The sequence below is a fragment of the Salvelinus alpinus genome, chromosome 10, assembly GCF_045679555.1.
Source record: "Salvelinus alpinus chromosome 10, SLU_Salpinus.1, whole genome shotgun sequence".
Classification (NCBI taxonomy): Eukaryota; Metazoa; Chordata; class Actinopteri; order Salmoniformes; family Salmonidae; genus Salvelinus; species Salvelinus alpinus.
Window position 1 is genome coordinate 23,724,590 of NC_092095.1, and position 16,967 is coordinate 23,741,556.

Sequence of the window (16,967 nt, forward strand, 5' to 3'; positions counted from 1 at the left end):
CTGAGCACCTCCAAGACATGACACCTACTAATGGTGTAGTTACTTTAGACAGAAATAAAAGAAGGGAGGTTGGTCGGGGAGGATGGGTTGGGGTAATCCGTCACCGTCTAGCAGTCCAAAGGTTTTGGTGTTCGAGTAAGCCATTTTACCTAACCTGTGTCATTTTAGTTCTCCTAACCTTTCACACAAATTATCCTACTTTTGTCATTAGTTCACCTAACCAAATCAAATCAAATGTTATTAGTCACATACACGTGATTACCAGATGTTATTGCGCGTGTGGCAAAATGCTTGTGCTTCTAGCTCTGACAGTGCAGTAATGTCTAACAAGTAATATCTAACAAATTACACAACATATACCCAAAATACACGTAAATCTAAGTAAGGAATGAATTAAGACTATATACATATATGGACAAGAAATGTCAGAGCGGAATGTACTAAGATACAGTAGAATAGTATAGAATACAGTATATACTACATTATATAATGTTTACATACCCTACATTACTCATCTCATATGTATATACTGTACTCTATACCATCTACTGCATCTTGCCATCTTAATGTAAAAAATGTATCACTAGCCACTTTAAACAATGTCACTTTATATAATGTTTACATACCCTACATTACTCATCTCATATGTATATACTGTACTCTATACCATCTACTGCATCTTGCCTATGCCGTTCGGCCATCACTCATTCATATATTTTTATGTACATAGTTTTATTCATTCCTTTACACTTGTGTGTATAAGGTAGTTATTGTGAAATTGTAAGGTTAGATTACTTGTTAGATATTACTGCATGGTCAGAACTAGAAGAGCAAGCATTTCGCTACACTCGCATTAACATCTGCTAACCATGTGTATGTGACAAATAAAATTTGATTTGATATGAAATGAGTAATGCAAGATGTGTAAACATTATTAAGTGACTAAGATACCGTAGAATAGTATAGAAAACAGTATATACATATGAGATGAGTAATGCCAGATATGTAAACATTATTAAGTGACTAAGATACCGTAGAATAGTATAGAATACAGTACATACATATTAGATGAGTAATGTCAGATATGTAAACATTATTAAAGTGACTAGTGTTCCATTCCTTAGAGTGGCCAGTGATTTCTAGTCTATGCCTATAGGCAGCAGCCTCTAATGTGCTAGTGATGGCTGTTTAACAGTCTAATGGCCTTGAGATAGCTGTTTTTCAGTCTCTCGGTCCCAGCTTTGATGCACCTGTACTGACCTCGCCTTCAGGATGATAGCGGGGTGAACAGGCAGTGGCTTGGGTGGTTGATGTCCTTGATGATATTTTTGGCTTTCCTGTGACATCAGGTGCTGTAGGTGTCCTTGAGGGCGGGTAGTTTGCCCCCGGTAATGTGTTTGGCAGACCGCACCCCCCTCTGGAGAGGTGGTGCGGTCCACCAATGTAAATTCTCCACTAATTCTCCTTTGTTGTCATTGGGCGCAACAAGAAACCTGGTCTCAGAGAAATATGTATAATAATACACTATACATTCTATAATGTGTATGATATTGTACAACTGCTATGCCATTCATAATGTAACCCAACATAACATAATATATCATAGTAAATGGAGTGTACCAGATTTATGTACAGAATTATACCAATTGCCCTGAGAACACGTTGGATATGCATGCCCATAACATGTTTGTATACATTGGTGGAAAAATTACCCAATTGTCATTCTTGAGTAAAAGGACAGATACCCTAATAGAAAGTTACTCAAGTAAAAGTGAAAGTCACCCAGTAAAATAGTACTTGAGTAAAAGTCTAAAGGTATTTGGTTTGAATTATTCTTAAGTATCAAAAGTAAATGTAATTGCTAAAATATACTTACGTATCAAAAGTAGAAGTAAAAGTATAAATAATTTAAAATTCCTTATATTAAGTGTCGTGTCTTTGCTATCATTAAATTGAAGACTTATAGTTTTTATCAAAGATTCCTGTAATTAGGGATTACGCGATCAACTGAGTAATAACGTAACTAATTAACTATGAATTTGGGAAAGTAGTCAGATTACAAAGTTATAATTTCCCAATATAACCTTTCAGATATTTTCATATCTGATCAATAGTCTTCTAATTAATGATTTATTTACTTTACCTCACGTTAGTCTCATTCCAAACGTCGTAAATTGTTGATTATCTGCACGAACCCAGTCTTCACTATGAGTCATCCATACATCAATTGTCTTAAATCATTTATTTATTACTAACTAATTAATTCACAGAAATGCACAAACAAACAAACAAACTTAAAATGGTTATATGAAAATTATGGGAGAAATATTCCCTAGGGGGCTAAACCGGCATAATCAACAATTTACAATTTACGATAATCAACAGTTTACAAACAGATGTAAACCTCATATCTGAGGTTATTATATAAACAGCGGTATGGTAATGTAGTTAGACAAAGGAAAAATTGTGGTTCGACTAAGAAGTCACTAGAGTTCATAATTATAACAATTGACATGCTAATCCTTTACACATGAACGCTCACTCATTCGGGAACAATTGCAATCAATATATATATAGTTACGCTCGGTGTGTGTCGTCTTGATTGTTGGAGTGAAGTTAGTTTCTGTTGGAGTTCCTTCTGTCTCGGTTATTGTGGATAGTTCAGAGTGACATTCGTTATAGAATGGATGTTTCGGCGGTTGTCTTTCTTCGCGTTCAAATGATACCGAATTCCTAGCTGCAGACTAGTAGTCAATATCAAGGACTTGTTCTTGATCGTCTAAGAGTTTAACCACGTGGTATGGTTAAAGATTCAGCAATGTTACTTAACCTTCGTTCTCCTCCTAATGGAGAAAAACATGGTCTAATGGTAATTTCTCAGAGTTGACTTTTATTCAGATAGCAGGAAGGGGCTGTCCTTGGATGTCTGACCCAACTGGCTCAGGGGCGGGTCCTCGGGTTTAGTTCAAATCAAAAAGGGATTTGTATTTTTCTTCATTAAACAGTCCAAAATCATATTACACAATTATACAAACAGTATCATACTCACTCATTCATTTTATACAACAAACAGATGTAAACCTCATATCTGAGGTTATTATATAAACAGCGGTATGGTAATGTAGTCCCACAGTCTCTCATGAGTTTCCCACATGGGGACAAACGGGCATGTTAATAGCTGGACTCTCCACCGATCTTTTATACTTTTGCAGGAATATGAAATATGTTCGTACCTCAAGTTCTGTGAGGTGGAAGAGAATTCCTTTGTCCTGAAAGTTTACCCTCTCTCTTAATACTGTTTGGCCATGAGGAGATTCTCAGGAATTTACGACGTCTCTCTGTGATCACCGCATGGGTTGTGGTAGGAAAGGGAGAGGCAGGGAGAGGGCGGTGGGGTTTTGCAATACCCAAGCAGGCAACGTCATGACATAAGCAAAGCAGACGGCACCATTTTCTTGTTTTTTAAATTTACAGATTTTTACACTCCAGCACTCAGCCATTATCGACAGAAGATGCATTTGTGTTAAGTGAGTCCGTCAGACTATAGTCCGTCAGACTATTGGATTGTCATGGAAAATGTATGTAATAAAAAGTACAATATTTTATTTAGCAATGTAGTGAAGTAAAAGTAAAAGTTGTCAAAACTATAAATAGTAAAGAAAAGTACAGATACCACAAATAATTACTGAAGTAGTACTTTAAAGTGTTTTTACTTCAGTACTTTACACCACTGTTTGTATACATCTATGTATGCCCCCAGAAACCTCCTTTTACTCTCTGTTCCGGATGTTCTAGACGACCAATTCTCCCCCAAAAAATTCTCAAAGCTTTTAGCCGTATCCTTATCCTACTCCTCCTCTGTTCCTCTGGTGATGTAGAGGTGAATCCAGGCCCTGCAGTGCCTAGCTCCACTCCTATTCCCCAGGCGCTCTCTTTTGATGACTTCTGTAACCGTAAAAGCCTTGGTTTCATGCATGTTAACACTAGAAGACTCCTCCCTAAGTTTGTTTTATTCACTGCTTTAGCACACTCTGCCAACCCGGATGTTCTAGCCGTGTCTGAATCCTGGCTTAGGAAGACCACCAAAAATTCTGAAATCTCCATCCCTAACTACAACATTTTCAGACAATATAGAACGGCCAAAGGGGGCGGTGTTGCAATGTACTGCAAAGATAGCCTGCAGAGTTCTGTCCTACTACCCAGGTCTGTACCCAAACAATTTGAACTTCTACTTTTAAAAATCCACCTCTCTAAAAACAAGTCTCTCACCGTTGTCGCCTGCTATAGACCACCCTCTGCCCCCAGCTGTGCTCTGGACACCATATGTGAACTGATTGCCCCCCATCTATCTTCAGAGCTCGTGCTGCTAGGCGACCTAAACTGGAACATGCTTAACAACCCAGCCATCCTACAATCTAAGCTCGATGCCCTCAATCTCACACAAATTATCAATGAACCTACCAGGTACCACCCCAAAGCCGTAAACACGGGCACCCTCATAGATATCATCCTAACCAACTTGTCCTCTAAATACACCTCTGCTGTTTTCAACCAAGATCTCAGCGATCACTGCCTCATTGCCTGCATCCGTAATGGGTCAGCGGTCAAACAACCTCCACTCATCACTGTCAAACGCTCCCTGAAACACTTCAGCGAGCAGGCCTTTCTAATCGACCTGGCCGGGGTATCCTGGAAGGATATTGATCTCATCCCGTCAGTTGAGGATGCCTGTTTTTTTAAATGCCTTCCTCACCATCTTAAATAAGCATGCCCAATTCAAGAAATTTAGAACCAAAGGTCTCTCCAGACCTGACTGCCCTTAACCAACACAAAAACATCCTATGGCGTTCTGCATTAGCATCGAACAGCCCCCGTGATAGGCAACTTTTCAGGGAAGCTAGAAACCAATATACACAGGCAGTTAGAAAAGCCAAGGCTAGCTTTTTCAAGCAGAAATTTGCTTCCTGCAACACAAACTCAAAAATGTTCTGGGACACTGTAAAGTCCATGGAGAATAAGAACACCTCCTCCCAGCTGCCCACTGCACTGAGGATAGGAAACGCTGTCACATACCGATAAATCCACTATAATTGAGAATTTCAATAAGCATTTTTCTACAGCTGGCCATGCTTTCCACCTGGCTACCCCTACCCCGGTCAACAGCACTGCACCCCCCCACAGCAACTCGCCCAAGCCTTCCCCATTTCTCCTTCTCCCAAATCCAATCAGCTGATGTTCTGAAAGATCTGCAAAATCTGGACCCCTACAAATCAGCCGGGCTAGACAATCTGGACCCTTTCTTTCTAAAATTATCTGCCGAAATTGTTGCAACCCCTATTACTAGCCTGTTCAAACTCTCTTTCGTGTCGTCTGAGATTCCCAAAGATTGGAAAGCAGCTGCGGTCATCCCCCTCTTCAAAGGGGGGGACACTCTTGACCCAAACTGCTACAGACCTATATCTATCCTTCCCTGCCTTTCTAAGATCTTCGAAAGCCAAGTCAACTAACAGATGCCATGCAATCTGGTTTCAGAGCTGGTCATGGGTGCACCTCAGCCACGCTCTAGGTCCTAAACAATATCTTAACCGCCATCGATAAGAAACAATACTGTGCAGCCGTCTTCATTGACCTGGCCAAGGCTTTCAACTCTGTCAATCACCACATCATCGGCAGACTCGATAGCCTTGGTTTCTCAAATGATTGCCTCGCCTGGTTCACCAACTACTTCTCAGATAGAGTTCAGTGTGTCAAATCGGAGGTCCTGTTGTCCGGACCTCTGGCAGTCTCTATGGGGGTGCCACAGGGTTTAATTCTCGGGACGACTCTCTTCTCTGTATACGTCAATGATGTCGCTCTTGCTGCTGGTGATTCTCTAATCCACCTCTACGCAGACGACACCATTCTGTATACTTCTGGTCCTTCTTTGGACACTGTGCTAACTAACCTCCAGACGAGCTTCAATGCCATACAACTCTCCTTCCGTGGCCTCCAATTGCTCTTAAATACAATTCATTCATTTGTATGCAGTCAATCACAGTGCCATCCGTTTTGTCACCAAAGCCCCATATACTACCCACCACTGCGACCTGTACGCTCTCGTTGGCTGGCCCTCGCTTCATACTCATCGCCAAACCCACTGGCTCCAGGTCATCTACAAGACCCTGCTAGGTAAAGTCCCCCCTTATCTCAGCTCGCTGGTCACCATAGCAGCACCCACCTGTAGCACGCGCTCAAGCAGGTATATCTCTCTGGTCACCCCCAAAACCAATTCTTCCTTTGGCCGCCTCTCCTTCCAGTTCTCTGCTGCCAATGACTGGAACGAACTACAAAAATCTCTGAAACTGGAAACACTTATCTCCCTCACTAGCTTTAAGCACCAGCTGTCAGAGCAGCTCACAGATTACTGCACCTGTACATAGCCCATCTATAATTTAGCCCAAACAACTACCTCTCCCCCTACTGTATTTATTTATTTATTTTGCTCCTTTGCACCCCATTATTTCAATCTCTACTTTGCACATTCTTCCACTGCAAATCTACCATTCCAGTCTTTTACTTGCTATATTGTATTTACTTCGCCACCATGACCTTTTTTTTGCCTTTACCTCCCTTATCTCACCTCATTTGCTCACATTGTATATAGACTTATTTTTCTACTGTATTATTGACTGTATGTTTGTTTTACTCCATGTGTAACTCTGTGTTGTTGTATGTGTTGAACTGCTTTGCTTTATTTTGGCCAGGTCGCAATTGTAAATGAGAAGTTGTTCTCAACTAGCCTACCTGGTTAAATAAAGGTGAAATAAAAATAAATAAATTGATTGGATGAATCGTGAAAGAAAACATGTATGATCCGTTCAAAACTGTGTCTATGTCTCAGTGCTGTATTCATTGAAGCCATGCTTCCCCAAATATTTGACCAATCTTTTTGTTTTGTTAAGTATCTTTCGTCTCTCTGTTTTCAGAATTTTTTGTCAATTCGCAAATAGCTGAATCTCACCGGATAAATAATCTGAGCAAGGGAAACAGCGTCCCTCTGTCTCAGTATGTGTTGCCCATGTACAGTATCTGATGCTGTCTGGATCAAAAGAGTATGCCGTTTGCGTCTGTAGCATTTGATTGTTACCAGCAAGCATTTGCCCTCCCTTAATAAAAAAATATATAAAATGATTTGCCAATCAGCATTGAGCTGAGTTCAACTATGGGTTGTCCTGGTGAAGCAGTTTGGATTTGACCCCATCATATCATATCCTAAGCAAAACGTCATTTTCCTTTCTTGTCTGCTTGTGATCATGTCCTGCAGTATGTATCTATACCTTATGTCATGCCTTATTGGAATGGATTTATTGATAATATCTGTTGGAAAAAAGTTTGGATGTTGCCACACACATACCTACTGGTTAACAAAATTAAGGAGGTTTCCTTTAAAATTATTCATAAATATTACCCTGCCAACCACTATATGAAGAAGTTTAAGGAAAACATAAATTCAAATTGCTCCTTTTGTAATGACCACCCAGAAACAGTGTTGCATCTTTTTTGGCATTGTATACATGTAAGAAAACTGTGGCAAGACATCAGTAGATTTATAATTGAACACATTTATGAAGATTTTACACTATTTTGGAGAGATGTACTGCTTGGATTCTTTACATACGATAAAAATAAGCTGAAACATTTTTATGTAATTCATTTCATTATTCTTTTGGCCAAATTTCATATACACAAATGTAAATTTACTAACAAAAAAACACATTTTCTTACCCTACAAAAAGAAATTGAACTGTATTTTAAGACTATTAAATACTCTACTAACAAAAAAGCTGTTAGAATTGTAAGTGTATGTATGTCCCTTAAGGTCCTTGTGTAATTGTAATGTGATATTTGTACCCCCTAGCTCGATTGTCCATTATATATAATCTATATATACTTGTGTTCCCTTATGTACGTTCTGTATTGATTTGTTGTTAATAAAAATAAAAAATAAAAATAAAGTTCATGTCCTGCAGTATAGCTTGCTAAATCGGCACTTTCCTTAGCCCTGGATGGAGATGGAGATTTGAACTTGTGATTTTGACTTAATTCTCTGTACAGGCCAATGATTATGAAGGCGATTCTGATCGAAGCATAAATTCATATGTTGTGCCACTGTCCTGAGACGATTGAAGTTTAATATGTAGCCTAGATGTAGCCTAGCCCTTTTAGGCTCACGTTAACTAGCTAGCTAACTTAGCTGGTTCATTGTTGGCTGTGTGAGGAAGTTAGGGCTAGCAAGCATTTTAGCTAGATAGATATGACAACCAAAAACTAAAAGCGTACTGTATCACTGTCACGATCGTCTTTGTGTGAAAGAGAGGACCAAGGCGCAGCGTGATATAAATACATCTTCACTTTATTTGAAGATGAAACGAACACTAATACAAACTAAACAAAAGTGAAGCTACAAACGAAAGTGCAGACACAAGCTACTAACGTCAAACATAGACAATTACCCACAACCTACCTAATGCCTATGGCTGCCTTAAATATGGCTCCCAATCAGAGACAACGATAGACAGCTGTCTCTGATTGAGAACCAATCCAGGCAACCATAGACTTACATAAACACCTACACTGAACACAACCCCATGAACTCTACAAAACCCCCTAGACAATACAAACACCCTAGACTAAACAAAAACACACAAACATCCCCCATGTCACACCCTGAACTAACTAAAATAATAAGAAAAACAAAGATAACTAAGGCCAGGGCGTGACAATCACAGAGTCATAGACCGTTTTGCTAACATGAAAGAGAGGAGGATGGCATTGACATTCAACAGTCTACAAGTAGTGTGACTCCCAAAAAATGTTTTAATGGCACTCACACGCACAAGCACACACACATCAGTACAATGGCCAGCCACATGATATTAAACAACATTGATTGGACTAAATTGTTTTGGTATCTTTAAGTTTGTTTTTCATTGTATAAATTAATCATATATTGTCTTGTTGATTTGATGATGTTTAAGTTGAAATGGTGCTGGAATAGCAGAGGCAGTGCTCCTGTTGTGTTTGTGCTGACTTGCGGTAACGCCTTGGTTCTAAATCAGTAGTAGTTTAGTAAACTGTCTAAAAAATATACTTCCTTGACCATGCTACAGGTGATATAACTGTTTGTTACATGCAATATTGGCTTTATGGACTTCACTGAACAGATGTTGCTCTTCAATTTTGTGATGAAACAAACATGTGTGTAGTTTAATTTATTCCACCACTGTGTGACTGTTGTCTTTTTGTTGTCACTGCCTTATTAAGAACAAATTCTTATTTACAATGACGGCCTACTGGGGAACAGTGGGTTAACTGCCTTGTTCAGGGGCAGAATTACATATTTTTACCTTGTCAGCTCAGGGATTCGATTCAGCAACCTTTCGGTTACTAGTCCAATGCTCTAACCACTAGGCTACCTCACAGTGGTGTATGAACAAATGGGTTAGAGAGCAAACAATGCAATTATCACAACATAGGTTGTAATATGTCTTTTTTACTGGCTTGGCTTATTTTCCTTAGTGATTTTACCACACACCACTACTGGTGTCGTACCCCACATCAAAGAGCCAACATTCATTATTTTCTCATATTCCTTTATCCCCTGAAAGCCTAATGCAGGAAATCAACACATCTCTCACAAAATAAATGGTAGTGTCATCTTGCCGGATCTTGCCATGTGCTATGCAACCGCTAATTGCATCAGCCTTGTACTCTTGATGATCTCTTATGGGATAAACAAACTACATTTCATACATCGACTTTTCTGACTATCACTGCTGAACTCGAAGCAAAACATTTAAAGAAAATGGATGTGGCTATTCGTAACAGGGTTTTGAACCTATAACTTACTTGAGTGGTGTGTTACTAACTCCAGAGAAGATTGATCTGCTTCTCTCATGGGCCCCAGCAAACAAAAGGTGGAGCAGCTGCCATTTGCCAGAGATCACTACTATCACGACTGCTGCGGAGCCAACAGCTGATTCCCAGAACTCGACTAGACCTCATGGCCTCTCTCCTATAGAAACTATTCTTATTTTTCTATTACATCTATTGCCTTTGTTCCACGGTTTTCTATGGTATAACTAGTCACAGGATATATAAATATTTCTTATTCCACAACACCCTTGGTGTGTTTTCTAAAGAGTTAGAAACAGTGACATTGGCCTGCAGTTAGAATATTGTAAACGTTGTTCTACATCCAAGATAGTGATTCCACTTGAGAAGTGCTTGAATCGGAAAGGTTAAAAGTCATGAGACTGATAATCTCCATCTGGCTATTGAAGAACAAACGATCAAGTTTGATACTTGATTAAATCTGAATCCTTCAGGACATCTTTTCAATTTCTTTAGATACATTTATGTACGTTTTTACATTTCTCTTCCGAGGTGTTTCTTCTTATCATTGCATTCATGTATTCCACCTTTATACTTCCAATTCAACAGAATTCAATAGTCACTCATACACACACATAAATACATGTAAAAACACATAAACACACACACACACAATCACCATACACCATTCATCGCTGCTACTTTTTATTATATTTATTCTTTACACTTCACCTACTATCATCGCATTCCTGCAAAAAATGCCATTGTTTTGTATATAAGGGCAAATGACCTTGTCTTGTTTAGCGATTGTTCTGCTCTGTTCTGCTCTGTTCTGCTGTTCTGCTCTGTTCTGCTCTGTTCTGCTCTGTTCTGCTTGTTGTCTGTTGATTAGCTTTGCTACTGGATGTTGATTTTGCACTGTTGAGTAAGAGCTGCAAGTAAGCATTTCACTTTACCGTTTACACCCGCTGTATCCTGTGCATGTGACTAATAAACTTTGATTTTATCTAATTTAATATTCACGGCCAGTTATTTGACATTATTTAACAAAACGTTCTTTGATATGCTTATAATGGAATACTTTGTTGGAGGATACGATGTCCTGGAGTGAAACACTGCAACCAAGTGGTCCAATACAAGGTCTTCATGTTACCACATGGTCCAATACAAGGTCTTCATGTTACCACATGGTCCAATACAAGGTCTTCATGTTACCACGTGGTCCAATACAAGGTCTTCATGTTACCACGTGGTCCAATACAAGGTCTTCATGTTACCACGTGGTCCAATACAAGGTATTCATATTACCACTTGGTCCAATACAACGTCTTCATGTTACCACATGGTTCAATACAAGGTCTTCATGTTATCATGTGGTCCAATACAAGGTCTTCATGATCCGGTGTCAACTTCTTTGTGACCGGAATTCTGCATTGTGGTTCAGAGACGTTTGTGGTCATCTTAGTAGTACATGACCACATGTGGTTTAGTCTCAGCTTCAGTTGAATAGGAATTCAAATACACTCCTAGAAAAAAGGGTTCAAAATGGTTCTGCGGATGTCCTTATCGGAGAACCCTTTTTGGTTCCACGTAGAACCTTTTCTAAAAAAGGTTCTACCTAGAACCAAAATGGGTTCTTCAAAGGGTTCTCCTATAGGGACAGCTGAAGAACTACTTTTGGTTCTAGATAGCACCTTTTTTTCTAAGAGTGTAGCCAAGAAACCTGCTATCTGTATGTCATCATTCACCATGTTGATTCCAGGGTCCATCCTCTCCATGAGAGAGTTTAGTCCTACAGTGATTTTATTACACTGTCAAAAGCACTGAACACTGACAATTCTAATAAGCACAATCTTTGACATTGTTAGTTTCACACTCTTACCAATTGAGCCAAACAGGACCACACAGTGTTTTTCATATCTTGTGACAATATCACTGTTCCATCCAAGATGCCATTATCTCAAAAATGTTTTTGGCGGATGCAACTGAATCTGGTATAGGTCAAAGCGTCGTGGTTACTTGAAACAAATTATAGAAATAAAGTATGTTGTGTCATCGCCTTCTTGTCATATTTCAGGTTCTAAATAAAAGTGTATAGTCCCAACCAGCTTTCAAATCGCCAAAAGAGGTCGGGCTCCAAAATATTTATTTGTTTGTCTGAGTAAGCACAATGTTGTGCCGTAATTATTTTATAAGGACTGTGCACTGGCATCACTGAAAGCCCTTGGCACAAGCATGAATTAAACAACATGCATTATTTATATATCTGCCCCCAAGAAGGCAAATGCAAATTCACAGACTTCAGATAGCATTTTATAGCATTATCTGGGTTTTAACTCAATGACAAGAGCACACAGGTCGGCCAGGATTAATTGTTATTCCGCCGTCTTGAGTGTGTGATCTACGCCGCGAGACTGTAACACACACACACACACACACGTATAGGCAAACACACACACACACAAGCTTGCTCTTTCTCACACACACACCATCCCACCCACACAGCCTGGAGCTTGCCAACCTATTCTTATCTAAACACTCTCTCCAGCCCCCTCCAGTGGCACTTAGATGTTTTACATTATTTAGTGCACAATGTATTTCTGCACTCAAGTCATTTCCAACATTTTCAGTAATTCTTTTTTTATACTCTAGAAAAGCCTGCAGGCAGATACCAGAAGTAGCGAATGCTATGTTCGGCGGGTTTCAACCTACGCACCCCATTGAGGTCCATGTTCATTTGTTGTATCTTTCGTATATTTCTACAGATAGAGCAGGTTAGGTATGAGTTTGTAACATCGTCAGTTGGTCGGATTTGAACCCACACCGACACTGGTTGGACTGATTTGCAGTCGGCGGCTCTAACCGCCAGGCTAGACCATCCAAGACACAAGATCCACATGGATGCTAACGGACACTACTGACAGCATAGACATCAGCACGACTGTAGTCCATACTAACTCCTCCACCAATGGCTCTGGAGAAATGATGTCGCTTAAGGAAAGTAAGAAATTGCATTCATTTAAGCACAGTGGCCATGAGTAAGGTATGCAAGAGGCTAGCGGGCTAAGTACACTGTTGTACAGACCTATTTAGAGAGCATGATAGTGGAGGCAGTTAAGCAGTAATGCTTTCTCACTAGTAGTCGTATTTGTTTTATAAAGTGCTGTGGAGTGGTCTGGTTCCAATCATTGGAAGGTGTCCATTAGCGTTCAGTTCGGAGAAATCTGTGTTATGTACCATAACTACCTTGTTGAAGAGCCTAATGCCATGTGGAAATAACAGAACATCCACTGGAATACACTTCGTTACCACAGTTCGTCTGTATGAAGCATAAGATTTTGGGTTATCACAAAACAGGCTAATAAAAATCTGAAATAATTTGATAATCATAACATAACCCACTGGGCCCCAACGTCTATTCAACTTGTATTCCACATTGGTTCAACATAATTTCTTTGGAAACAACATTGATTCAACCAGTGTGTGCCCAGTGGGAATATACTCCATGTTGTTCATTTTAAAGTACTTAATAGCGTTTTAGGAGAAAGTCAACAGTCATACACAATTGGGATTTATCTCAATTTTGTATCCATATCAAACTTATTACACCCACATTAAAAAATACTACAGTTTACTATAGAATACTACAGTACTTACTATAGAATTCTGTAGTAAACTGCAGTATTGTCACGCCCTGGCCTTAGTATTCTTTGTTTTCTTTATTATTTTAGTTAGGTCAGGGTGTGACATGGGGTATGTTTGTGTTTTGGGTGTTTATTATGGTAAAGGGGGTGTTGGTTTTAGTGTATGGGTTTGTGTTGAGTGTATGTGTCTAGGATTGTCTATGGTTGAGTGTAGGTGTTTAGGAAAGTCTATGGTTACCTGATTTGGTTCTCAATCAGAGACAGCTGGTTATTGTTGTCTCTGATTGGGAGCCATATTTAAGGTAGCCATGGGCTTTAGGGTTTTGTGGGTAATTGTCTATGTTGAACGTTTGTAGCCTGTGTGTGTGTGTGTGTGTGTGTGTGTGTGTGTGTGTGTGTGTGTGTGTGTGTGTGTGTGTGTGTGTGTGTGTGTGTGTGTGTGTGTGTGTGTGTGTGTGTGTGTGTGTGTGCACACAACGTTTATAGCTTCACGGTCGGTCGTTTGTTTAGTTTTGTGTATAGTGTTCGTTTCATGTTGTTTCTCTCTTCTGAATAAAAGAAGATGTTCTTTTCACGCGCTGCGCCTTGGTCCTCACTCTCTTCAGTAGACGATCGTGACAGAATTACCCACCAACGGACCAAGCAGCGTCACAAGCGGCAACAGGAGCAAGGCATCAAGGATTCTTGGACATGGGAGGAGATATTGGAAGGAAAGGGACCTTGGGCACAACCGGGAGAATATCGCCTCCCTCGTGAAGAGCTGGAGGCAGCGAAAGCCGAGAGGAGGCGATATGAGGAGGCAGCACGGAGGCAAGGCTGGAAGCCCGTGAGTACTACCCAAAAATTTATTGGGGGGGGGCTAGGAGGTAGTGGGCCGAGGGCAGGTAGGAGACCTGCGCCCACTTCCCAGGCTTACCGTGGAGAGCGAGAGTACGGGCAGACACCGTGTTACGCAGTAGAGCGCACGGTGCACGGTGTCTCCTGTACGTGTGCATAGCCCGGTGCGGGTTATTCCACCTCCCCGCACTGGTAGGGCTAGATTGGGCATTGAGCCAGGTGCCATGAAGCCGGCTCAACGCGTCTGGTCTCCAGTGCGTCTCCTCGGGCCGGCTTACATGGCACCAGCCTTACGCATGGTGTCCCCGGTTCGCCTACATAGCCCGGTGCGGGTTATTCCACCTCCCCGCACTGGTCGGGCGACGGGGAGCATTCAACCAGGTAAGGTTGGGCAGGCTCGGTGCTCAAGGGAGCCAGTACGCCTGCACGGTCCGGTATTTCCGGCGCCACCTCCCCGCCCCAGTCCAGTTCCACCAGTGCCTACACCACGCACCAGGCTTCCAGTGTGTCTCCAGAGCCCTGTTCCTCCTCCACGCACTCGTCCAATGGTGCGTGTCTCCAGCCCATTACCACCAGTGCCTACGCCACGCACCAAGCCTCCTGTGCGTCTCCAGAGTCCTGTGCATCCTGTTGCTGCTCCCCGCACTAGCCTTGAAGTGCATGTCCCCAGCCCGGTACCACCAGTGCCGGCACCACGCACTAGGCCTAATGTGCGTATCCAGGGTCCAGTATGCCCTGTTCCTGCTCCCCGCACTAGCCTTGAAGTGCGTGTCCCCAGCCCGGTACCACCAGTGCCGGCACCACGCACTAGGCCTAATGTGCGTATCCAGGGTCCAGTATGCCCTGTTCCTTCTCCCCGCACTAGCCTGAAGGTGCGTGTCCTTAGCCCGGTGCCTCCAGTTCCGGCACCACGCACCAGGTCTACAGTGCGCCTTATCCGGCCAGAGCCATCCGTCTCCCCAGCGCCATCTGAGCCATCCGTCTCCCCAGCGCCATCTGAGCCATCCGTCTCCCCAGCGCCATCTGAGCCATCCGTCTCCCCAGCGCCATCTGAGCCATCCGTCTGCCCAGTGCCGTTAGAGCCGCCCGTCTGTCCCGAGCCGTCAGAGCCGATCGTCAGTCAGGAGCCGCTAGAGCCATTCGTCAGTCAGGATCTGCCAGAGCCGCCAACCAGACAGGATCTGCCAGAGCCGCCAACCAGACAGGATCTGCCAGAGCCGCCAACCAGACAGGATCTGCCAGAGCCGCCAACCAGACAGGATCTGCCAGAGCCGCCAACCAGACAGGATCTGCCAGAGCCGCCAGCCAGCCATGAGCGTCCAGAGCCGCCAGCCAGCCATGAGCGTCCAGAGCCGCCAGCCATGAGCGTCCAGAGCCGCCAGCCATGAGCGTCCAGAGCCGCCAGCCATGAGCGTCCAGAGCCGTCAGCCAGCCATGAGCGTCCAGAGCCGTCAGCCAGCCATGAGCGTCCAGAGCCGTCAGCCAGCCATGAGCGTCCAGAGCCGTCAGCCGGCCATGAGCGTCCAGAGCCGTCAGCCGGCCATGAGCAGCCAGAGCCGTCAGCCGGCCATGAGCAGCCAGATCCGTCAGCCGGCCATGAGCAGCCAGATCCGTCAGCCGGCCATGAGCAGCCAGATCCGTCAGCCGGCCATGAGCAGCCAGATCCGTCAGCCGGCCATGAGCAGCCATATCCGTCAGCCGGCCATGAGCAGCCAGATCCGTCAGCCGGCCATGAGCAGCCAGATCCGTCAGCCAGCCATGAGCAGCCAGATCCGTCAGCCAGCCATGAGCCGTACAGCCAGGATCCGCCAGAGCCGTCCAGCCAGGATCCGTTCCTCAGTCCGGAGCTGCTCCTTAGCCTGGTGCTGCCCCTTATCCTGGTGCTGCCCCTTATCCTGGTACTGCCCCTTATCCTGGTGCTGTCCCTTATCCTGGTGCTGTCCCTTATCCTGGTGCTGTCCCTTATCCTGGTGCTGCCCCTTAGTCCGGTACTGCCCCTTAGTCCGGTGCTGCCCCTTAGTCCGGTGCTGCCTCTTAGTCCGGTGCTGCCCCTTATTCCAGTGGGTTTAAGAAAGCGGGTAGTGACTATGGTGGGGTGGGGACCACGACCAGTGCCGGAGCCGCCGCCGTGGACGGACGCCCACCCAGACCCTCCCCTAGACTATGTGCTGGTGCGCCCGGAGTTCGCACCTTAAGGGGGGGGTTATGTCACGCCCTGGCCTTAGTATTCTTTGTTTTCTTTATTATTTTAGTTAGGTCAGGGTGTGACATGGGGTATGTTTGTGTTTTGGGTGTTTATTATGGTAAAGGGGGTGTTGGTTTTAGTGTATGGGTTTGTGTTGAGTGTATGTGTCTAGGATTGTCTATGGTTGAGTGTAGGTGTTTAGGAAAGTCTATGGTTACCTGATTTGGTTCTCAATCAGAGACAGCTGGTTATTGTTGTCTCTGATTGGGAGCCATATTTAAGGTAGCCATGGGCTTTAGGGTTTTGTGGGTAATTGTCTATGTTGAACGTGTGTGTGTGTGTGTGTGTGTGTGTGTGTGTGTGTGTGTGTGTGTGTGTGTGTGTGTGTGTGTGTGTGTGTGTGTGTGTGTGTGTGTGTGTGTGTGTGT